Here is a 25,547-nt window from a genome sequence, read left to right on the forward strand (position 1 = left end):
ACACTCTATCAAGCCGCAGTTAAGGATATCTCCTGCACATCCTTAGTGCATTGCGGGGTTCCCCAGGTGCACTTCTCACGGCATTCCACTCTGTGCAACGGAATAAATATCAATGAGCAGAACTCTGGGGTAAAAAGCCACAAAAACTTTATTATGAAAAGGCTGCAGACATGGGCCTAACGTGTTTCGGGCATATTTTTATGGTGTACTTTTTATTTCTAAATTACACTGTTAACATAGCAAATAATTCACTCTACCATATAAAATTTTATCCTTGAACCAACAGATGCATTTTTTCAGTTGTAATATTGTTGTGTAGGCAGCCATCTCAGTGCATTGTACCTGATTCTCAGCTTTCAGAAGGAGCCAGCACTACACATTAGGAGAGGTTTTTTTTTGCTCTTCCCCTCACTGGTAAGTTGCCAGTTCAGTTGGTTACTTGTGAGCACAAGTTGCTACTCATTGTTAGGCTTTTGTTAAAAACTAACATGTTTCCTGGTTATTGACACTGCCCTTCCCTCACTCCATGTTTGCATTCCCCTTCGGTGATGCACTTCGGCAAATATGCTTTCTCGGTACTGACTTTGGCCCAGTCCCCATTCTGTCCTTGGCTCTTCCTCTTAGGGCTTCTTGTTCTCAGCTATTGACGCTCACCCCCATTCTGCGCCGTTCATGGCAGTTCCTGCTGCTGCTTCCACAGCCATTCGGCTTTCACTCGGCTCCTTCACTACGGTCCAGCAAACTTACTCAGCTGTCAGATTAACCTAGTGCAGGCTCAGTTGGGTTCCTTTCTTATCCTATCTAACTGCTTTGCAGTTTGTACTGGCCACTAAAAATGGAGCCTGCTGGATCTGAGCAAGCACTGATAATACTCTCCAAGCAAATGTCAGTTTTAGCCCAAGCTGTACAGTCCTTTCAGATTCAAATGCAGCAACTCCAAGAGCAGACTATCCAGGAAAATAAGGCTGTGACTAATTATTTGACACCTAAAGTACCATGGCCAGATATGTTTAATGGTGATCAAACCAAATTTAGGGTATTTGTAAATCAGTGCAAATTGATTTTTCATTTGCAGCCCCAAAAGATACTTTTCTGATAAAGCTAAAGTGGGCTTTATTCTTACACTTTTTTTGCAGGAGAAGCACTGGCCTGGGCTTCACCTTTATTGGAACATCAGATTGCCCTACTAGGTAATTTGAAAGCTTTCCTTTAAGCTATGTGGGCCATCTTTGATAAACCAAATTGCACAGCTACTGCTGAAGCCTGTCTTTTAAGTCGGGTACAGTTCCATAGCTGGGTAAGCTGCAGTTTTCAGTTTTTTAGTGTTTTCATTTCAGAATGGGGCTGTCAGAGGCTGTGAAGGATGAGTGGGCTGGGGTTGATCCGCTTAATGACTTTTGCTTTATGTATTAAAATTAATAAACGGTTGTCTGAGAGGCAGCGCAGTCATCAAGGTAGTCCCTCTTAGCTGGTTGTCCTCAAGGTGCTGCGTCTATGTTATCTAACAGCTCGACCTCAGAAGTTCAGCCAATGCTACTTGGGTTCATCTGGGGCCCCCTTTCATCACAAGAAAAGGAGAGAAGGATGAATAATTTGTGTTTCTATTGTGAGGGTCAAGGTCATTTTTTGCCTAACTGTTCCAAGAAAGGCAGGAGAGGTGTGAGGAATCAGGAAGAGGAATCACTGGAAAGTGAGTGAGGAAGTAGGGGACGGATGGGTAGGGGGGGCTGGTCCACAGCTTGTACAAAACCAACAGATTTGCCGTTTTAGGTGAAGATGCTGTGGAAGACAGCTCTCAGTTGGCATGTATGGAGCAGGCTGACTCTCAGAGCACCCTAGGAACCAGCACCTCTAATACAGGTGGGGGGAGTAGTGCTAGAAAGGGAAGGCAGGCTATAGTTATAGAGGATTCAATTATTAGAAAGTGGATAGGGTAATTTGTCACAAGGACCCTACAAGCCAAACTATGTGTTGCTTGCCTGGTGCTAGGGTTCGGCATGTGGTGGAACAAGTGGGCATATTATTGGTAGGGGCTTGGGCAGACCCGGTGGTCTTGGTACACATAGGTACCAATGACAAAGTTAGAGGAGGGGGGGGAGGTCCTCAAGAACGATTTTAAAAAACTATTCAATAAGTTGAGGGCAATGACTTCCAAGGTTATTTTCTCAGAGATATTACCTGTGCCACAAGCAATGTTAAGAAGGCAGCGGGATCTTAGGGAGGTTAATGTGTGGCTGGGAGGAGGGTTTTGGGTTTCTGGAGAACTAGGCTAATTTTTCAATCGGCTACAGGCTCTTTGCTAAGGATGGGCTGCACCTCAATGATGATGGTGCGGCTGGTTTGAGGGAGAAGATGCCTAGAGGGTTGGAGGAGATTTTAAACTAGAAGTGGGGGGGGCAGCGACTAATTCTGTGGTAGTCAGGATAGATGAGGTAGTGGGCATAGTAAGGGAAAATGGGGGAGGAGACTTGCTCTGGGATACTGATAATGGCAGGGAGGACCATAAGTTGTTTATGCAACATTCTCATGCTGGTACTAGTATTAAATGTACATACAACTAATGCAAGGGTCTGAAAAATGGGAGAGCTGGAGGTACTAGGGCTGGAGCGGAAATATGATGTGATTGGCGTTGCTGAAACTTGGTTGAATGAGTCGCATGACTGGGCAGTCAATATTGGAGGTTATACATTGTTTCAGAGGGACAGGGGCAGGTTGAGGGTGTGGCCCCATTGATATATAGTACCAATGTGGTTACAGCTGATACAGAAAAGGCAGATGTGCTAAACCAGTTCTTTTCTTCTGTGTATAAAGTAGAGGAGTGCCAAGTCCCGCCCAATAGCTGCAGTAGTTGCTTCAGCTTCAACTAGTCAGTGGTTTACACAAGATGTGAACAAGGCACCAGGGCCAGATGAAATACACCTTTGGGTACTGAGAGAGCTAGGGTCAGTTTTACAGTGGCCTCTGTTTCTGATATTCTCAGACTCGCTTTAATCTGGTATGGTACCTATGGATTGGAAGAAGGCTAATGTCATTCCTATATTTAAAAAGGAAGTAAGAGCTCAGCCTAGCAAGTTATTTGAAGGCTTGTTAAGGGATCACATACAAAATGATATACTGGAGAATGGCATTGTGAGCAGTTATCAGCATTGCTTTATGAAGGACTGGTCATGGACAGTGGGGGTGCAGTGATCTATTTGAATTTTGCCAAAGCATTTAAAGGACAAGGAAAGGCTAAGTCACTTGGGGGTGCCAAAATGTTTGGCACCCCCAAGTGACTTAAATTGCTTACCTTGTACCCCGGGCTGGTGCACCTGTTAGGAGAAAACAGCACCAGCCGGGGTACCTGCTTCGTTTTGCCGGGACCCCACGACAGGTGCATGCTCAGTAGAGTAAAAAACCGACTTCTCTTCTCTGGTGAGTTTGGCTTTTTCAATCTACTGCGCATGTGCGCGCGAGAGAACAGGAAGGAGGAAGCTATGCAGCTACCCCGGGCTGGTGCTGTTCTCTCCGAACAGGGGCACCAGTCCGGGGTAAAAGGTAGGCGATTTAAGTCACTTGGGGGTGCCTAACATTTTGGCACCCTCAAGTGACTTTGCCTTTCCTTCTCCTTTAATACTAACAGGCTGGTGGCTGGTTGAATCAACTTGCTTTTCAATTCAACAAAAAAGGGATAAGTATTCTTTATTAACTTTTAGCAAAATCATTGTGTTTTTTAACTGTTGGGTTTAATTTTTTTCAAAAGTAATTGTTGTTTTTGTTGCTAATTTACAAAGTTTGGGTGAACTATAAGGCTTACAGCAGGTTTGCCAGAAGTTACATTCCTTTGTAATTACCCTCAGTTTGAGGTGGGTGGGGTTTGATTAGTTGACCTTAACAGACTGTATAAATAGAACCACTGGCACTCCAGTGGAGCTTGCTCTGGTGGTAGGTGCTCTGTAAGTGTTTGCTCTTTAAGTGGGTGCTCTGTAAGAGGAGTTATAAACTCAGGAGTTAAACACTAAGGGAGTTAAAAACAAGGTACTAAGTTTGTATTTACTACAAGTCCTTTCACCTATTTTTGTTTAACTGTTCTGTAACTGGGAGAATGAGTGGCAGCAACATTGAAGGTCTAACGCAGTGCACAGCCTGCCACATGTATGCAGTTGTGGAGCAACAGTTCCAAAGTGCATACCTCTGTTGTGGATGTGAGCGAATTGCCACTTTAGAGGCACGCGTTAGAGCACTAGAGGAACAAGTTGCAACACTGCGTTCAATGAGAGAAGTCTCTTGCTTACTGAACAAGAGCTAGCGGGGTCAGATAGTATGGGGGGAGGGGAGAAACGAAAGGATGATAGGACAGTAAGCTGGGTGACAGTTAGAAAATCTAGTGTGGGGAAAAGGAAAAGGGAGGCTGCTCCAGGGTTTGCGCATCCCAACAGATTTGCCAGATTGTGTGAAGAAGATGGGAGTGTGAACTCTGGACTGGCGGTTCTAGATGAGGATGATCTCTCTAACAGCCGGGAGACCAGTTTCTCTAGTAGTGGTGGGGAGGAGAGCAGAGCTAGGCCTAAACAGATGGTGGTTATAGGGGATTCAATCATTAGGAAAGTGGACAGGGTAATCTGTCAAGCGGATCGCTTCAACCGAACAGAAACCGGAGGAAGGGTTTGGGTTCCTAGAGCACTGGGCTGACTTTTCTTTGGGGTACAATCTATACAGCCGTGACGGATTGCACCTCAATGGAAGGGGGTCTGCTGTGCTAGGGGAGAGAATGGTTAAGAGGTTGGAGGAGTGTTTAAACTAGACAAGGGGGGTGGGTGAGCTAGAGTTCTATAGGAAAGCTAGGGTAGACGGGGCAGGGGGACTAGCAAAGGGTTGTGGGGGAGGAGTGAGGGGGGCATATAGTTTATCAGATAAGGAGCTTCCGTTACAAGGAAAACAGTCTAATATTTGCCTTAGCTCTAACTCTCCGATAGCTAATGTAAACATCAGAGGGAGAAGTAGTAATCTCCACTGCATGCTGGCTAATGCGCGAAGCTTGTCGGGTAAATTAGGGGAGCTGCAAGCTATTGCACGTGTAGGGGATCAGAGAACCCTGTCCCCTGTTTCTCAGTCTGTGATCTCATCCAGCCTAGCTACAACCTGGGGAGGGATCTGGTTGGCTGGCTGCCCCAGTGCACGTCTGGGAGAGGTGTGCCTAAGTTTTGGAGCCAAAAATCTAGGGGCGGGCCCAGCGGTTTATAAAGGGAGCCCCTGCTGTTGTTTGCCAGTACAGAGATAGAGACCCAGAGTGAGCAGTCAACACAAACTGTGTGAGTTCAGACTAGAAAGTATAAAAGTCTGCTGCACTGCTAGGGAGTATAAAGTCCTCTGTGGAACTCTGAGATTGTGTCCCCTGAGTGAACAGGTATTGCCCGGCTACCTGCTATATGGGAGCAGCCACCCTTTTCAATGGGGAAGGTACTCTGGGGCAGGTAGCGCTACCTGGGGGGAATTAAGAGCTCTTTTGGAAGGGACTGAACTGATTAAAGGGTTGGGGGTCTATCCAGATCAAAGTTGGGGCTGGGCAAAGTACAGAGACTGTACCAGCCGTGGATAGCCCACACAAGTTCCTCAGGACATGATTGTCAGTCCTCCCTAAACTGTTCTATTTTCTATTTCAAAGTTATATAAAGTTTAATACTGCTGCAAACCGTGTGTGATTATTTCCTAGTGGAAATCCCTAGAGGTGTGTTCCTCAGTGTCCACTAGGTGGAGGCACTGCGCTGTTCCCAGTATCAATATTACTCTGAGAACACATATCTCCTGACATTACAGCCAATATTAAGTGAATGTGCCAAGAAAGGGTTACATATGTATTGAAAATTATGATTGAATTGGTATCACTGAGACCTGGTGGTATGAAAAATGTGACTGGGCCGTGAATTTAAATGGTTATACACTTTTTAGGAGGGACAGAGAGATTAAAAAGGGTGGAGGGGTTTGTCTTTATGTAAAGTCAGATTTAAAGCCATGTAATAAAGACATTACCAATAAAGACATTACCAAGGGTGGAGGGGTTTGTCTTTATGTAAAGTCAGATTTAAAGCCATGTAATAAAGACATTACCAATGAAAACGTCGAATCTCTTTGAGTAGAAATTTCAGTAGGGCTGAAGGTCACAAAGAAAATGATCATTGGTGTATGCTATAAACCACCCCGTATAGATGAGGGGGATGAGACCCAGCTATTGTTGCAAATGGAGTAGGCTTCAAAACTGGGTCAAGTTGTTATTATGGGGGACTTTAATTATCCGGACATTGACTGGATTAATGGGGTGGCTAAGTCAAAAAAAGCTAGTAGGTTTGTAAATATGCTAAATGACAACTTTTTATTTCAGGCGGTTCAAGAACCTACTAGGAATGACTCCATTTTGGATCTGGTAATATCCAATAAAACTGAACTCATCTCTAACATCTGTGTGGGAGAGCATTTAGGGAACAGGGATCACAACATGGTCTCCTTTGAGATAATGCTGCAGAGACAGCTCTATAAGGGATTAACTAAAATGCCCAATTTTAGACGTACAGACTTTACCAGTATAAGGGCATCTCTGCAATGTGTCAACCAGGAAAGGCTTTTTATAGGGTTAGACACAGAAGGGAAAAGGAACATCTTTAAAACATTGCTTTGCAAGTATATGGATCAGTATATTCCCCTTGTAATCAAGGAGAGGCATTGAAAAGCAAAACCTTTATGGTTGAATAAAAGTGTTAGTGTTGAGGCTGGTAAGAAAAAACGTGCTTTTAAAGCATTCAAGTTAGCTGGGACAGCGGAAACATTCATCAGGTACAAGGAAGCAAATAAAGCATGCAAAAAAGCTTAAGTTCAGGCAAGCTAAAATAGAGATGGAAAGGGGTATTGCAGCTAGGAGTAAAAATAATCCAAAATTATTTTTTAATTATGTGAATAGTAAAAAAATGAAGCAAGAAGGGGTGGGAACCTTATTTTTACGGGGGGGGGGTAAGTTGGTTAATGAGAACAGGGAAAAAGCAAAAATTTTGAACACTTATTTTTCATCTGTCTATACATCTGAGGAGCAAGCTAATGAAGGCTTCCCTTTTAATATGCCCAGTTCTATTAATATAGCTACTGACGCATGGGTCACTCGGGAGGGAATTCAAAAGAAACTTGAACATGTAAAGGTAAACAAAGGCCCTGGTATTCATCCCAGGGTATTAAACGAGCTTAGCGCTGTGATTGCCAAGCCTCTTCACTTAATTTTTCAGGATTCATTGAGGTCTGGCATGGTGCCGAGAGACTGGCGAATTGCTAATGTGGTACCATTATTTAAAATAGTTCTTCACAATACTATAAGTTTGTGCCAGCATGGTTTTATGCATAACAGATCTTGCCAGACTAATTTAGTCGCCTTTTATGAGGAGGTGAGCAGGAACCTTGATGCTGGAATGGCAGTTGATGTCATCTACTTGGACTTTGCAAAAGCATTTGATACAGTACCTCACAGAAGGTTAATGATCAAAGTGAGCAATATTGGCCTAGAACATGTGTAATTAGATAGAGAACTGGCTGAAGAATAGATTACAAAGAGTGGTGGTAAATGTAACATTTTCTAATTGGACCAGTGTTGTTAGTGGAGTACAGCAGGGGTCGGTCCTTTGTCCTTTACTTTTTAACTTGTTTAAAAGTACTGTTTCTATTTTTGCTGACGACACTAAATTATGCAAAACTATACATTTTACTATAAGCCATGCAGGATGCTGCTGCTTTACAGAGCGATTTCACAAAACTGGAAAACTGGGCAGCAAACTGGAAAATGAGGTTCAATGTGGAGAAGTGCAAAGTTATGCACTTTGGTAGAAATAATATAAACGCAAGCTATCTACTAAATGGCAGTTTGTTGGGGGTATCCTTAATGGAGAAGGATCTGGGGTTTTTTGTAGATAATAAGTTGTCTAATTCCTGGCAATGTCATTCAGTGGCTACTAAAGCAAATAAAGTGCTGTCTTGTATAAAAAAGGGCATTGACTCAACGGATGAAAACATAATTTTACCTCTTTATAGGTCTCTGGTAAGGCCTCACCTTGAGTATGCAGTGCAGTTTTGGGCTCCAGTACTTAAGAAGGATATTAATGAGCTGGATAGAGTGCTTAGATGTGCAACTAAACTGGTAAAGGGGATGGAAGATTTAAGCTATGAGGTAAGACTGTCGAGGTTGGGGCTGTTTTCTCTGGAAAAGAGGTGCTTGCAAGGTAGTAGTGCCAGAGATCCTGTGGCACTTGCTTTCTGTGTGGGGCTGCAGTGCTTGCATATTTCTACCATTGTTTCTTCTGAAATGTTTTTCTTTCCTTACATCGTTTTGGTTTTTCTGCTAAAAGGGGAACTCCAATTTTTTATTTTTATTTTATTTTTATTTTGCATAATGTAAGGATATGTATTTCTAAGCATAGGTACAATAATAATCAATTACAAATTTGTAATGGATGTACAGGTGTTTGTAATTGCTATTAAAATCAGTTTCTGTGTAGCTGTTTATATCCTCTGCCTTGCTAGTTTTAACTCCTGTATGTTTGTTTTTTTATTTACATAGCTTGTTCATGCAATATTATATAGTAGAACCTTACATTATTAAAACAAACCGGTCAATACAATAATATGTAATGCAAGTTAATCTTTAATTTAGCTATTTTGTATTAAGCGCTAACTGTTAGAGACAAGTCCCAGGAGGTCCCTGACACACACAGGACCTAATCTAAGTAAGTACTAAGTACTAAGGGGACAGGATTACTCTGTCCAAATACATTAGAAGGAATTATAGGCAGATAAGGGGTGTTCTTTTTTCCCATAAAAACAATCAATGCACCAGAGGCCACCCCATAAGATTAGAGGAACAGAGCTTCCATTTGAAGCTGCATAGGTGCTTTTTTACGGTGAGGGCAGTGAGGTTGTGGAATGCCCCCAGAATCTGTTGATGCCTTTAAGAGGGGTCTGGATGAGTTCTTGAACAAGTATAATATCCAAGGCTACTGTGATACTAATATCTACAGTTAGTATTCATGTTTGGTATTCATGTGTTGGTATAGATTGGTAAGTATAGGTTGTGTGTGCTGGGTTTACTTGGAAGGGTTGAACTTGTTGTACATATATCTGCAGGCCTTACATATTCCGCATATATAAATTCCATGTAACTCCAAGTCAATCACACTTCTGTGAAATCAAACTGTCCACTTAGGTAGCAACACTGATTAAAAATCAATTTCACATGCTGTTGTGCAAATGGAATAGACAACAGGTGGAAATTATAGGCAATTAGCAAGACATCCCAATAAAGGAGTGGTTCTGCAGGTGGTGACCACAGACCACTTCTCAGTTCTATGCTTTCTGGCTGATGTTTTGGTCACTTTTGAATGCTGGCGGTGCTTTCACTCTAGTGGTAGCATGAGACGGAGTCTACAACCCACACAAATGGCTCAGGTAGTGCAGCTCATCCAGGATGGCACATCAATGCGAGCTGTGGCAAGAAGGTTAGCTGTGTCTGTCAGAGTAGTGTCCAGAGCATGGAGGCGCTACCAGGAGACAGGCCAGTATATCAGGAGACGTAGAGAAGGGTCGTAGGAGGGCAACAACCCAGCAGCAGGACCGCTACATCTGCCTTAGTTCAAGGAGGAACAGGAGAAGCACTGCCAGAGCCCTGCAAAATTACCTCCAACAGGCAACAAATGTGCATGTGTCTGCTCAAACGGTCAGAAACAGACTCCATGAGGGTGGTATGAGGGCCCTTACGTCCACAGGTGGGGGTTGTGCTTAGAGCTCAACACCGTGCAGGATATTTGGCATTTGCCAGAGAACACCAAGATTGGCAAATTCCCCACTGGCACCCTGTGCTCTTCACAGATGAAAGCAGGTTCACACTGAGCACATGTGACAGACGTGACAGAGTCTGGAGATACCGTGGAGAATGTTCTGCTGCCTGCAACATCCTCCAGCATGACCGGTTTGGCAGTGGGTCAGTAATGGTGTGGGGTGGCATTTCTTTGGGGGGGGGCACACAACCCTCCATGTGCTCGCCAGAGGTAGACTGACTGCCATTAGGTACCGAGATGAGATCCTCAGACCCCTTGTGAGACCATATGCCGGTGCAGTTGGGTTCCTCCTAACGCAAGACAATGCTAAATCTCATGTGGCTGGAGTGTGTCAGCAGTATCTGCAAGACAAAGGCATTGATGCTATGGATTAGCCCGCCCGTTCCCCAGACCTGAATCCAATTTAGCACATCTGGGACATCATGTGTCGCTCCATCCACCAACACCACGTTGCACCACAGACTGTCCAGGAGTTGGTGGATGCTTTAGTCCAGGTCTGTAAGGAGATCCCTCAGGAGACCATTCACCACCTCATCAGGAGCATTCCCAGGCATTGTAGGGAGGTCATACAGGCAAGTGGAGGCCACACACCCTACTGAGCCTTATTTTGACTTGTTTTATGGACATTACATCAAAGTTGAATCAGGCTGTAGTATTTTTATCCACCTTAATTTTGAGTGTGACTCCAAATCCAGACCTCCATGGGTTGATAAATTTGATTTCCATTGATCATTTTTGTGTGATTTTGTTGTCAGCACATTCAACTATGTAAAGAATGAAGTATTTAATAAGAATATTTCATTAATTCAGACATCTAGGATGTCTTATTTTTGTGTTCCCTTTATTTTTTTGAGCAGTGTATTTTGGCACTTATCACTGGATCTGCTTTAAGAATATGCCAATGTTTGATTGATATCTCATTAATCATGGGCCATTGGTTACAATAAGTAACCAAATAGGTTGTTCTACCTTATGGGAATTAGGAATTTTTGGAATAAGAAGGCAATCCCTCGGAGTTTTACTAGCCAGAAAGAGATCTTTACAAATGATAGTACATGAGTAACCTCTTTGTATCAGACATGTAGTTAATTCTTAAGGTTTCTGTCTGAACATGACATCATCTAAACAATTTCAGCGTAATTGTAAAAATTCCACCTGTAGTGGTTGTGTATGATTGTGCTCCACCTGTAATGGGTGTCTATGATGCTCCTCCACCTGTAATGGGTGTTTTGTGTGGTAACTCATCCGCTGTGGCTCCTGACCCTGGCGTCTCATCCACTGTGGCTCCTGACCCTGGCGTCTCATCCGCTGTGGCTCCCGATTCTGGCGTTTTATCCGATGTGGCTTCTGACCTTGGTTGTACATCTGCTGTGGCTCCCGATTCTGGCAACTTCTCTGTTCTAAATCCTGATCTTAGTGGCCTACTTCGGCTCCTGACTCTGGCGACACTCCTGTCCTGGCTCCTGACTCTGGCGACACTCCTGTCCTGGCTCCGGTTTCTGATCCTGATGACGCTCTGGCTCCGGTTTCTGATCCTGACGACCCTCTGGCTCCAGTTTCTGATCCTGACGACCCTCTGGCTCAGGTTTCTGATCCTGACGACCCTCTGGCTCCAGTTTCTGATCCTGACTACCCTCTGGCTCCGGTTTCTGATCCTGATGACCCTCTGGCTTTGGCTTCTGATCCTGACGACCCTCTGGCTCTGGTTCCAGACCCTGGCGGTTCACTCCCTGCTGATGGTCCTGTCTCTGATGGCTCACCCTCTGCTGAAGGTTTTGAGCCTTGCAGTATACTCACTTGCATATCCAGTCCTTGCAGCATCTTTAATGACTTTATTTTAATGCATAAATGTTATTTGTTTAAAATGTTGTTGTCTGACTGGGAGATCGCCCGGAGGGCGAACTTTAAAGGGGGGGTAATGTCAGGAACTGTGGGGAATTGAACCCTGGACTTTGAGCTGGACTGCAGGTGCACTTGCTTACTGAGCCACAGGAGGCTCTTTGAGTTACGTGGGGTCTGTTGCCCTATACGTAATGGCCATCGAGATAGACTCCAGTATAAGCAAATAATTCTAATTTTTGAAAGTGATTTGCTTTTTTTCCGTAATAAAAAAAAATACGTACAATACCTTGTACTTGATCCCAACTAAGACATAATCAATCCTTATTGGAGGCAAAACAATCCTATTGGGTTTATTCATTGATTTTGATTTTATAGCAGAATTAAGGTATGGAGGTCCAAATTACGGAAAGATCCCTTATCTGGAAAACCCCAGGTCTCGAGCATTCTGGATAATAGGTCCCATACCTGTATAGCCCTTTATTATTGACGAAAGATATCTGTACAATACACATGGCAAGGCTCTTGTGATGGGCACATTCAATAAATACAGCAAAGCCTTCTATTTACAATTCTTTTTAATCCACTATTTAACTTGGCACTATAATAACATTAATGCACTTTACAATACATATACAGAAGTTCATGATTTAAGTTACACACTTATATCAATTATCCATCATTATACACATACACACAATATCACCATTATTTTTTACATTTTACACACATATTACAGCTGTATTCAATGCTGACTGAAGCTTTATTTCGTTCGAATTGGATTCGCTCCTTTAGGCTACGGGTTCGGGGCTTTTGAGCATCCGGACCATCTATCGACTTTGGTGAGGTTTCACTGTTTTAATTTGTGATTTGGCTGGTGATACACAGGTGGTGGCCTGGGGTTCATACACCCGGGCCAATATACTCTTTAGGTATTGTTACCAAGCGATTTAAATTTTGCACACATAGTTTTAAAATTGAATATGGTTATGTCACTCCTTTAATTAGTTAATTAATGGACTATATATTTTGAATATATTTTATTTTCATTCTAATTGGGCTAATTTTACACACATATGACATATTTTTGGTACATCATCACATGTATTTATTTTTATTAGCCTCATTCATCAATTCATTTTAGGTATACATCAATTTCTCACATCACTGCAATTCACCATGATTTCAACAGATTATCACAATTTAATGATCTAATTAATTATCACATTAGTTAATTCACATAATTACTGTATATAGGTTTATTTCAATAAGTACTTATGGGTTGGACTAGTGGAGTGCATTACATAAACATTACATTGGATGAAAGCGGACGTGTGATCTCTGCATTACTTGCTGTTATCTGGAGAAATGTATACTTTGTGTGCAGTTGCCTCATTGGATGAATGTAGACAGGTGATCTCTCTAGTTATCACATTGGAGGTAAGTGGACATGTGATCTATCCATTGTGTGCAGTTGCCTCATTGGATGTAAGTGGACATGTGATCTATCCATTGTGTGCAGTGGCCTTATTGGACAAATATAGACATGTGATTTCTCTTGTTGCCCCATTGGATGTAAATGGACATGTGATATCTGCATTACGTAAACATTACATTGGATGAAAGTAGACATGTGATCTCTGCATCATGTGCTGGTATTGGGAGAAATTGATATTTGTGTGCAGTTGCCTTATTGGATGAATGTAGACATGTGATTCTCTAGTTGCCCTATTGGATGAAAGTGGACATGTGATCTCTGCATTACGTAAGCACTACATATAAGAGAACTCTATTGACTCATGATATCCCCTCTTTGTGATTCCATTCTCTGATTGGAGTTTGTTTCTTTGCTTCTTTTCTAGTGGTGTATTTGAATTGCCATTTGGCTATAAATATAGGTGTAACACAGAAGTGCATTTCCCTTGATGTAAGGGGTTTGCCCCAGTGTAAGGGGTGAAACGCACATTGGCGCTTTTTAGTTTCAAATCAGGAAGGGTCTCTCTCTTTTATTATTTACCTGATGGGGAGCTATCTATACTGAATAAAAGTTATATTTTAATGAGGAACTTTGTCTTGGACATCCAAGAAGGGGAGGTGCATCTTTATAGTCATACTTTTTCTATTGTAAAATAGGTTCAAATAATAGGTTTCCTCTCAAGGCGCCGCGTATGCCATCCCACAGGCGATTTACATTTTCGCCGGTGGGATGGCATTTCGGGGAGATTAGTCGCCTGCTAACAGGGAGATTTGTCACGGGCGACTAATCTCCCCGTCTGCCAGAGCCCATACATATACAGCTTATCTTATCTAAACAAAAGGAAAACTCCTTCACAGGGGGCTGTGCACGCAATGCGATTGGACAAGTTTGAACAGAGTATTAACTTTGACCCTCTGCACTCACTGTCCTAAGGTAGAGCGCGCACAGCCCCCTGTGAAGGAGTTTTCCTCTCGTGTAGATAAGATAAGCTGTATATGTAAGTAGCAGTCCGTGCACAGGTTTTTTGTTTTTAACTGCAAGAAGTTAGTGGATAACAGAACCGTAAAGGGAGGAGGAGAGCAGGAAAAAGTTACTGAGAGGAAAGAAAATAAAAGCACAGAATTCAGAGAAAAGGAGTTAATGGGAGAAAGAAATATAAAGGAGGAAAGAAAGCAGGGAAAAAAAATGCTGAGAGAAAAGAAAATAAAAGCACAGAATGCAGAGAAAATGGAGATTAAAAACATGAAATATATAGATAACATAATTTGAGTTATAAAGGGAAAAAAGAGCAGAACGAACCAATTGCAGTTTAGCACCTCATTAATAAAAGACCCCTGTGGAATAATAGAGGAAAAAAATGGGCATGAGACTACAAAAAAAAGTAAGCTGTAGCCGTTTTATCTGTATTATTTATAGCTGTGGGCCTGTGCCCTGGTTGTGGTGCGGCATTGCTGCACTGGTTGAACTGTACATTATTTTAAAATCTAGGGATCCCCAACCTTTTTTTACTCATGAGCCAAACTCAGATATAAAAAATGTTGGGGAGCTACAAAAGCATGAAAAGGTTTTTTGGGGGTGCCAAATATGGACTGTGGTTGGTTATTGGGTAGTCCCATGCGGACTGCTGGCCTGCGGGGGGCTCTGATATGAGTTAAACTGTGCTTCCAAAGTTGCCTCCAAGCCAGAAATATAAAAATTGCAACCTACTTTGAGGCCACTGGGACCAACATGTTGCCCCTGAGAATTGGGCATAACTGGTTTAATTTCACAAAGCTCTGCTGACTATCCAGCAATAGGGAAAGGGGAGCAGTGACAGAAGTTTAAATGTCCCATCTTGTGCAGTACTTCCTCTTGCCAGTTAGAAAGCAGCACAATTCAGCAGGAACGGCCCCCTAAGTTTGCTCATTGCCTGTACAGAGAGATACCATAAAACTATGGCAGAATAGGGATTCCCCTGTACTAAGCACAGTTCAGCAAGAACAGCCCACAAGGTTTGCTCATAGCCTGTACAGAGAGATACCATAAAACTATAGCAACATAGGCATTCCTCTGTACTAAGCACAATTCAGCAGAAACAGCCCCCTAAGTTTTCTCCATATGATGGCTACATGAACGCTGCTCAGTGCTGCTAGTGTTGCGTGAGTCTGGGAATGGGAGTACACTGCAGGGCAAATTGCATTCTTTCCATGGACATGTCAAAAAATGTTTTGCCGTGCTGCGTGTGGCAGAGCTTTTTGTCCCTATTCGCTTTTTTAAATGTTGGGAGGTATGCCTGTATTTAACACAATTCAGCAGGAACAGCCTAAAAAACTATAAAACTATGGCAGCATAGGGACTCCCCTGTACTAAGCATAATTCAAAATGTACTAAGGGGGCCCCGCAAAACTGGTTCCAATTGGGCCCCATAGTTGGTCCCTGCTGTCCATCAGCGTAATACCATCACCTCCCAAATCCCAGACATTCAACAACCATTCAAGCAATCCTTCTCCAACCTTTTGTGTACATTTTTGTCCAGTTTCAGTTAATTTACTAGCTGACCATGACCGAGGAGGAGCACACATAATAGTGTTCTGCCTGAGGTCCACTTTTCTCTCTCACTTCTCTCTTTTTTTTTCTATGAGTTACAATGGGCCTGACCTCAACATTTCATCATCCATCCATTCTTCAGACCCTGACCACCCCCTCCCAGTCCTGAGGGGTTATTAAAGCACGCACTTGTGCATTGTTTCTAATGGGCTTCTTATTTTTTCTCCGTCTTTTCCTATTAATGATCTTTCTATTGTTCAAACTGCGCAGCTACTTGTTCTTTTTCTTGCCCTGCATTATGACTACATAACCTTAAAATTTGCAATTGCTCTTTCACAGTTGAAGTTGGGACTAAATCCTGCTTAGTCTGTTGCTGTAACACTTGAAAACTCAACTGACCCAAACACCCAACTGGGCAATATCCCTGTTTTCTCACTAGTGCTTTTCCCCACCCCTTTCAGCTTTTCTATCCAATACATTTTTCTCTAAGAATGTCTCTTCTTCAAACAGTAATTACAAATATGCAATACACACAGAAGAACTACTATCCCCAACCCCCACACAAAAGATACAATTTGTGGATAGACAAGGAAAAGAGATAGAGGACACATACAGTCAGTTATCAATCCACAGAACCCCACTTTTGGTACCAAATGTAATTAGAGATGTAGCGAACCTCGCCAAAAAAGTTTGCGAACCCGTTCGCGAACTTTCGGCAAAAAGTGCGAACGTTCGCGAACTTTGCGAACCCCATAGACTTCAATGGGAAGGCGAACTTTAAAACCTAGAAAAGCCATTTCTGGCCAGAAAACTGATTTTAAAGTTGTTTAAAGGGTGCCACGACCTGGACAGTGGCATGCAGGAGGGGGATCAAGGGCAAAAATTTCTCTGAAAATTACGTTGTTGACACAGCGTTGCGTTTTGTGCTGTAAAGGGCAGAAATCACACTACATTCCTAAACTTATGTAATAAACTGCTTTAAAAAGTCCGGCGTCTACATGCCAATCAAGTCGTGTAAAGGTTACGGCCGGTTCACACACAAAGACAAAACGCCGCGTTTACTGCAACGAAAAAAAACGCAAAAAGCTTTAATGATACCGTCAAGTGAGCGAATAATAGTTTTTGCTAGTTGCTTGTCACCTCCAGGATGTTCGTCCTGTCGGTGGGAATATTTCTGTAGTGGTGTGTTTAGCAGTCACTGTGCTTGTGCGCACGTGCACGGTCAGGCAGAGGTAATTCAATGTACAGTGACGTGAACCAAAAAACACTGATTCTGCAGTGTGGGCCCAGTTTTGTCCTACCTTTTTGATCACCTGTGGTGACCATAAAAGATACGATTTTGCCGCTGTTGCAGAACCCTGAAAAATCAGGAATGTGTACATTCCTGAAAAATTATGTTTTTTTTGTTGCAGCTACTGAAGCACAGAGGATAGAAAAAATATGTTAGATAGATGGTATCATAACCATGCCCCAGGCAAACCCTTTAAAAGGACTAAGATAGGGTGCCAAGCACAGAAGACAGAAAAATTCAGGATTTACCTGTCCAAAAAGTTTGGCTTAAAATTAAGCCAGTAGGATTTGCACCCTAGTTTGTACGGTGGTGGAGGAGGACGCTAAAGGACAGCTGTGTGTGGTGTCAAGCGGCGTGCAGAGAAGGACAGCTGCATGGGCAGTCAGAACAAGTCTTCCGGCGTGCAGTAACCCTCCGAGATCCATGCCTCATTCATTTTAATAAAGGTCAGGTAATCAACACTTTTGTGACCTAGGCGAGTTCTCTTCTCAGTTACAATCCCTCCTGCTGCACTGAAGGTCCTTTCTGAGAGGACACTTGAGGCAGGGCAAGATAAGAGATTTATGGCAAATTGTGACAGCTCTGGCCACAGATCAAGCCTGCGCACCCAGTAGTCCAGGGATTCATCGCTCCTCAGAGTGTCAATATCTGCAGTTAATGCCAGGTAGTCCGCTACCTGCCGGTCGAGGCGTTCTCGGAGGGTGGATCCAGAAGGGTCCTGGCGCTGCCTTGGACTGAAAAAACTTTGCATGTCTGACGTTACAGAGTGGCCAAAGTGCATTGTCCTTGCAGGTGTGCTCGTGGGAGGATTACCGGCACCTCTGCCCCTGGAATGTGGAGTGACATCACCCTTAAAAGCATTGTACAACATGTTTTGCAGGCTGGTTTGGAAATGCAGCATCCTTTCGGACTTGTGGTACGTTGGTAACATTTCTGCCACTTTATGCTTGTAACGAGGGTCTAGTAGCGTTGCCACCCAGTACAGGTCCTTCTCCTTAAGCCTCTTGATACGGGGGTCCTTCAACAGGCATGACAGCATGAAAAACCCATTCTCACAAGGTTGGATGCAGAGGTATCCATCTCCCCTTCCTCGTTATCAAGGACTACGTCCTCATCCACCACCGTCTCCTCCCCCCAGCCATGTACAAGACCAGGGCTCCCCAAAAGGTGACCACAAGCCCCCCGGGAAGCCTGCTCCTGTTGGTCTTCCGCCTCCACAAAGCCACCTTCCTCCTCTGACTCCACTTCTGACACCTCTCCCTGCGTTGCAGCAGGTGCCTGGGAACGTTCTGGTGATTCCGCCCAGAAATCATGCTCTTGGTCACGCTGGTCTACAGCGTCATCTGTCACTCGTCGCACGGCACGCTCAAGAAAAAAAGCAAAGGGTATTAGGTCGCTGATGGTGCCTTCAGTGCGACTAAGCATATTTGTGACCTCGTCAAAAGGGCGCATCAGCCTGCAGGCGTCGCGCATAAGCACCCAGTAATGGGGGAAAAAAATCCCCAGCTCTGCAGATCCAGTCCTACCACCCAGTTCAAATAGGTATTCATTGACGGCTCTTTGTTGTTGTAGCAGACATTCAAACACCATTAGCGTGGAATTCCAGCGAGTCTGGCTGTCGCAAATTAAACGCCTGACTGGCAACTTGTGCCGCCGCTGAATGTCACTAAGGCGTGCCATGGCTGTGTAGGAACGTCTGAAATGGCCAGACACCTTCCTGGACTGCCTGAGTATGTCCTGCAATCCTGGGTACTTCGAGACAAACCGTTGGACTATCAAATTTAAAACATGTGCCATGCAGGGCACATGTGTTAAATTGCCCAGTCTCAGTGCTGCCAACAGATTGCTTCCGTTGTCACACACCACTTTTCCGATTTTCAGTTGGTGTGGGGTCAGCCACCGATCGGCCTGTGAGTGCAGAGATGACAGGAGTGCAGATCCGGTATGGTTTCTGCTTTCCAGGCACGTCATGCCCAAGACAGCATGACAACGGCGTACCTGGCACGTCGAATAGCCTATGTGGAGCTGGGGGTGCACAGGTGTGGAGGAGGACACAGCAGCAGAGGAGGAAGAAGCCGAGGAAGAAGCCAAGTTAGAAGACGAGTTAGAAGACGACTTAGAAGACGAGTTAGAGAGCAAAGGAGGAGTAGAGGTGGTGGCAGACCCGCATGCAACCCGTGGCGGTGACACCAACTCCACTGTTGTTGAACCACGCATTCCCTGCTTCCCAGCCATCACCAGGTTCACCCAGTGGGCAGTGTAGGTGACATACCTGCCCTGACCATGCTTGGAGGACCATGTGTCAGTAGTCATATGGACCTTTGCCCCAACACTAAATGACAGAGATGCGGTGACTTGGCTCTGCACATGCTGGTACAGGTGTGGTATTCCCTTCTGTGAAAAAAAATTGCGACTGGGTACCTTCCACTGCGGTGTCCCAATTGCTACAAATTGGTGGAAAGCCTCAGAGTCCACCAGCTGGTATGGTAAAAGCTGGCGGGCTAAGAGTGCAGACAATCCAGCTGTCAGACGCCGGGCAAGGGGATGACTCGGAGGCATTGGTTTCTTACGCTCAAACATGGCCCTCACAGAAACTTGGCTGGGGGCAGATGAGCAGGAACTGGTTGTCAAGGTGGAAGGCGGAGTGGAGGGTGGTTGAGACGGGTCAAGGACAGCAGAGGTAGAGCAGTAAGATGCTGGAGCAGAAGGAGGGTGGCTTAGCGTTTGGCTGCTGCCTTTGAGGTGTTGCTCCCATAGTGCTTTGTGTTTGGCGTTCATGTGCCTTCGCATAGCAGTTGTATCTAAGTGGGTGTTGGGCTTCCCAAGACTCAGTTTCTGACTGCACTCATTGCAAATTACAGCGCTTTTGTCAGAGGCACACACATTAAAAAAATGCCACACTGCTGAGCCTTTTGATGTGGGCTTTCTAGCAGTAACAGTAGAAGTTGGCGGGTGCCTTGGCTGGCTGACCACAGGTGCCAATTCATGTTGTTGCCCTACTGTTCCCTGGGAGCTGTCCCTGCTTCTTCTAAGTCTTATTCTCCTCCTGCCTCTCTGACTCTCCGTCTCTCCATCTGAACTATCCTCCTCTTGCTCTCTTCTTGTGGGCACCCACAAAATATCAATCTCCTCATCATCATTCTCCTCAGATGCATCAATTTCTTCTGACAGCTCACAGAAGACAGCAGCAGCGGGGACCTCATCACACCTTATGTCCATCTCTGTTGTGTTGCCTGCCTGAATTATGATATCTGGTGTAACGTCCTCATCTCCTTCATCTTCTTCTGGCAATAATGGTTGCGCATCACTCAGTTCAACAAACTCATGAGTAAATAACTCCTCTGACTCCAGTGAAGAAGGGGCGGCGGTGGTGGAGGAAGTGGTACGTGGGGTGCCCATAGCAGAGGAGGATGAGGATGTTGTGGCAAAGTTAGAAACAGTAGAGGATGGGGTGTGCTGTGTAAGCCAGTCAACTACCTCTTCAGCATTTTGGGAGTTCAGGGTAAGTGCCTTCGGAAAACTGGGCAATTTCCTAGGGCCACAGGATATCATAGCAGCACGGCCCCTAGTGCCTCTGCGTGGCGGCCTGCCTTTGCCTGGCATTTTTTTTATTTTTACAAAACAACAACAACTTGGGTGATGTTTCTGGACACGGAATTACTATTGTTATTTTTAGACAGAATGTGCAAAAGCTCACACAGCTAGGTGGCACTTGGTTGAAAAAGACAGTGGCAACAACAAGGCCTGCAATGGCAAAGTATACAGTAGTGGATGTAGTATTGCCGGTGGAAAAACGTCACTCGGGTGATGTTTCTGGACACGGAATTACTATTGTTATTTTTAGACAGAATGTGCAAAAGCTCACACAGCTAGGTGGCACTTGGTTGAAAAAGACAGTGGCAACAACAAGGCCTGCAATGGCAAAGTATACAGTAGTGGATGTAGTATTGCCGGTGGAAAAACGTCACTCGCGTGATGTTTCTGGACACGGAATTACTATTGTTATTTTTAGACAGAATGTGCAAAAGCTCACACAGCTAGGTGGCACTTGGTTGAAAAAGACAGTGGCAACAACAAGGCCTGCAATGGCAAAGTATACAGTAGTGGATGTAGTATTTCCGGTGGAAAAACGTCACTCGGGTGATGTTTCTGGACACGGAATTATTATTGTTATTTTTGACAGAATGTGCAAAAGCTCACACAGCTAGGTGGCACTTGGTTGAAAAAGACAGTGGCAACAACAAGGCCTGCAATGGGAAAGTGTACAGTAGTGGATGTAGTATTGCCGGTGGAAAAACGTCACTCGCGTGATGTTTCTGGACACGGAATTACTATTGTTATTTTTAGACAGAATGTGCAAAAGCTCACACAGCTAGGTGGTACTTGGTTGAAAAAGACAGTGGCAACAACAAGGCCTGCAATGGCAAAGTATACAGTAGTGGATGTAGGATTGCAGGTGGAAAAACGTCACTCGCGTGATGTTTCTGGACACGGAATTACTATTGTTATTTTTAGACAGAATGTGCAAAAGCTCACACAGCTAGGTGGCACTTGGTTGAAAAAGACAGTGGCAACAACAAGGCCTGCAATGGCAAAGTATACAGTAGTGGATATAGTATTGCTGGTGGAAAAACGTCACTCAGGTGATGTTTCTGGACACGGAATTACTATTGTTATTTTTAGACAGAATGTCTTAATAAATATCTAAATATCTATATCTAATATATATATATATATAATATATATATCTAATATCTAATAAGATAAATGAAAAAAATAATAATAATAAAACAAAAGTGATCTCTGGTTGGTGCTGGTGGTGAACTACTAGGAGCAGCACACCAGTCCCCAACACAGCTAGACTAATAGCTACCTAAACTCTCCCTCAAATCCCTGCACACTTGGACACAGCTCTCTCCCTATGTGCTGCTAATACAGAGCAGTAGAAAGCAGATCACATTCACTAGTCAGACTCAGCAAAGCTACCTAAACTCTCCCTCAAATCCCTGCACAGCTTCTCTCCCTACACTATCTCTTCAAACACACACAGGCAGAATGTAAAATGGCTGCTGGGCTTCGATTTATATATGGAAGGGAGTGGTCCAGGGTTGGGGGGGGGTGGTCCAGGAGGGAGAGCTGCCTGATTGGCTGCCATGTATCTGCTGACTCTGGGGTGAGAGGTCAAAATTTGGCGCCAGCTAAGGCGAACCCAAATGGCGAACATCGCCAAAAGTTCGCGAATTTGCGGACTTGCGAACACCCGATGTTTGCGCGAATTAGTTCGCCGGCGAACAGTTCGCTACATCTCTAAATGTAATGAGAGTAAATTCTGTAGAGTGGTTAAACTGAAAATCCGCTTCTGATTGGCTGGTGGGCATGTGTAGCTCTCCCCCTCAGCCTACAGGAGGGGGAGAGAGATTTCAGTGATGTCACTGTAGTCTTCACACTGCTGTAGGCTGCCAGCTCTATATCTATAAGCAAGCAGGGATCTGGGAATTTAGATATGCAGTAAGTACTTAAAAGGAATGCCTTTAGACTTACTTTTAATTTATATTAACCTTTCCTTGTCCTTTAACACAAACTTTTTATTTTGTTGCGCGTCAACTTTGACAGCGTTTTTTTAACTGCGCAAAGCATTTAAGTGAAACTAAATAGATTCTAGGCATGTTTTATTTGTGGGTGGAACCTTTCTTCAGCTTTGGGACTACCAATAAATCATTTTACTCTCAGAGCAATAGTTTTTAGCTGCTGGGGTCAGTGACTCCCTTTTGGAAGCTGCAAAGAGTTATAAGATGAAGGCAAATAATTCAAAAACTATGCAAAATAAGTAATGAAGATCAATTGTAAAGTTGCTTATAATTGGCTTTTCTACAACATGCTAATAGTTAACTTAGGTAACATAGTAACATAGTAAGTTGGGTTGAAAAAAGACATACGTCCATCACGTTCAACCATAATGCCTATATATAACCTGCCTAACTACTAGTTGATCCAGAGGAAGGCAAAAAACTCCATCTGAAGCCTCTCTAATTTGCCACAGAGGGGAAAAAATTCCTTCCTGACTCCAAGATGGCAATCGGACCAGTCCCTGGATCAACTTGTACTAAGAGCTATCTCCCATAACCCTGTATTCCCTCACTTGCTAAGAATCCATCCAGCCCCTTCTTAAAGCTATATAATGTATCAGCCAGTACAACTGATTCGGGGAGGGAATTCCACAACTTCACAGCTCTCACTGTAAAAAATCCTTTCCGAATATTTAAATGGAACCTCCCTTCTTCTAAACGGAGTGGGTGCCCTCGTGTCCGTTGGAAGGACCTACTGGTAAATAAAACATTAGAAAGGTTATTATATGATCCCCTTATATATTTATACATAGTTATCATGTCACCTCTTAAGCGCCTCTTCTCCAGTGTAAACAGACCCAACTTGGCCAGTCTTTTTTCATAACTGAGACTTTCCATACCCTTTACCAGCTTAGTTGCCCTTGAGGTGAGGTGAACTACCTATTTATGTTAATCTGCCAAGTTTTGCTTTGTGTCAAAATGCGCTGAATTGCATTGGAGTCAATGGGAAGACCAATTCACATGCATGTTTTGCTTATTATACTGGAAGCGCATGAAAAATAAAAACAAAATAGTGCAATATGTTTCAAAAGTAAATTAAACTAAAGTGAAAGAGTTGTGCCTATAACTCCAAATAATAACAAAGTGCACATAAAATCCACAAATCGCACACTCACCAGATGGTAGTTAAGATATGCAGAGGTAAATGAAATCCACTGTTTAGGTTTAAGTTCTCCATTCAATTTGGAAAAGCAAAAGATAAAACAGAGTATAGTGTAATACCCTTTATTAAAAATAGTCCTGCTGCAGTACAGGCTACTTACAGTATATGGATAAGAACAAAACGTATCACAAACAGCTCTACACGTTTCATGTGTCCGCCACGCATCATCAGGAGCAATAAAAATGTGATCTAAAAACATCATCTTATACTGGCAAATCACATGCATAAAATGGTAATTAAGATTTATCAGCTGACCATAGAGCATAGGTGCACATTAAGCATAAACCAATGGGGAGGAAGGCATAAACCAATGGGGAAAGGAGGAGAGAGTAGTGCCATAAACCCATATGATTGTGATCCGCCCACCATATAGAGGAGCTGCATACACCCCTTTCCTTCTCATAAGTGAAAATAAAAAACAAAACAACAAAACACAAAATTGTACATAAAACAAAAGCCAAACTAAAATGCTGCCAAATCCAGCTCTATATTTAGACCATGAGGTTGTAGTGTGTTTAGTTTAAAAATCCAGTAGGTCTCACACAGACATAATCTAATGAATCTATCACCCCCATCTTAAAGTGTTGCGAGACACCATGGTTATTTGCCTTTCCATTTACGTGGTTTATTTATTGGTGTGTCCTTGTAATAAATGGTATGTAGGGAGAACCATTAGATCCATCGGTACTAGAATAAGGGAACATATACTTAATTAATAAGTTAGGCAAAAATAACCATGGTGTCTCGAAACACTTTAAGATGATACATAATTGCGATCCCACTGGGCTGGTATTTTTGGGATTAGAACAAATCTCCTCTAACATCAGAGGGGGTGATAGATTCATTACATTATGTCAGTGTGAGACCTACTGGATTTTTAAACTAAACACACTACAACTTCATGGTCTAAATATAGAGCTGGATTTGGCAGCATTTTAGTTTGGGCCTCAGATCCATTATGCTTTTTTGATCACACCTTACATATAATGCAAGCCTTAAATACACATACCAACAACATTATTAGAAGCCTTAACAGGCCCCAAATCAGAAGATATTTGACAATATTGCAGCAGCATTAGGAAGTTTATTCGAAACTGACAGACCCCCAAATCATGAAAAAATTGATGATATTTTAGCAGCAGCAGGAGAATTATTAAAAAACAACAGACCCCACAACAGAAGAAATTTGATTATATTTAAACAGCAGCAGGGAGATTATTAAAAAAAGACAGACCCAACACCTGAAGAAATTTGACGATATTGTGGCAGCAGCAGTATCAATAACATTATAAGGAGCATTAACAGACCCCAAACCATAACAAATTTGATTATATTGCAGCAGCAGCAGCAGGATGTTTATTAGAAACTGACAGAGCCCAAACCATAAGAAATTTAATATTTTAGCAGCAGCAGGAAGAATATTAAAAAAACGACAGACCCCACACTAGAAGAAATTTGATGATATTGCGGCACCAGCAGTATCAACAACATAATAAGGAGCATTAACAGACCCCAAACAAGAAGAAATATGAGTATATTTTAGCAGGAGTAGCAACAACAACATTATTAGGAGCCTTAACAGACCCCAAACAAGATGACATTTAATGATATTGTGGCAGCAGCAGGAAGATTATTAGAAAACAACAACCCCAGACTAGAAGAAATGTAACGGTATTGTAGCAGTAACAGTAGAAACAGTAGCAGAAGACTTGACAGGCCCCAACCAGTAAAAAAATTGGCCTACAATGCAGCATTTTTACTAATAGTAGCAGCAGCAGTAGCA

The 25,547-nt window shown here is 43.3% G+C and overlaps 1 protein-coding gene across 2 annotated transcripts in view; it reads left to right on the forward strand.

Annotated features, from left to right (window-relative positions):
• Positions 1-25,547, forward strand: part of snx20 (sorting nexin 20) — a 52,704-nt gene that overhangs the window by 15,899 nt on the left and 11,258 nt on the right. The window lies entirely within an intron of this gene.

The sequence above is a fragment of the Xenopus tropicalis genome, chromosome 4 (assembly GCF_000004195.4).
Source record: "Xenopus tropicalis strain Nigerian chromosome 4, UCB_Xtro_10.0, whole genome shotgun sequence".
NCBI lineage: Eukaryota > Metazoa > Chordata > Amphibia > Anura > Pipidae > Xenopus > Xenopus tropicalis.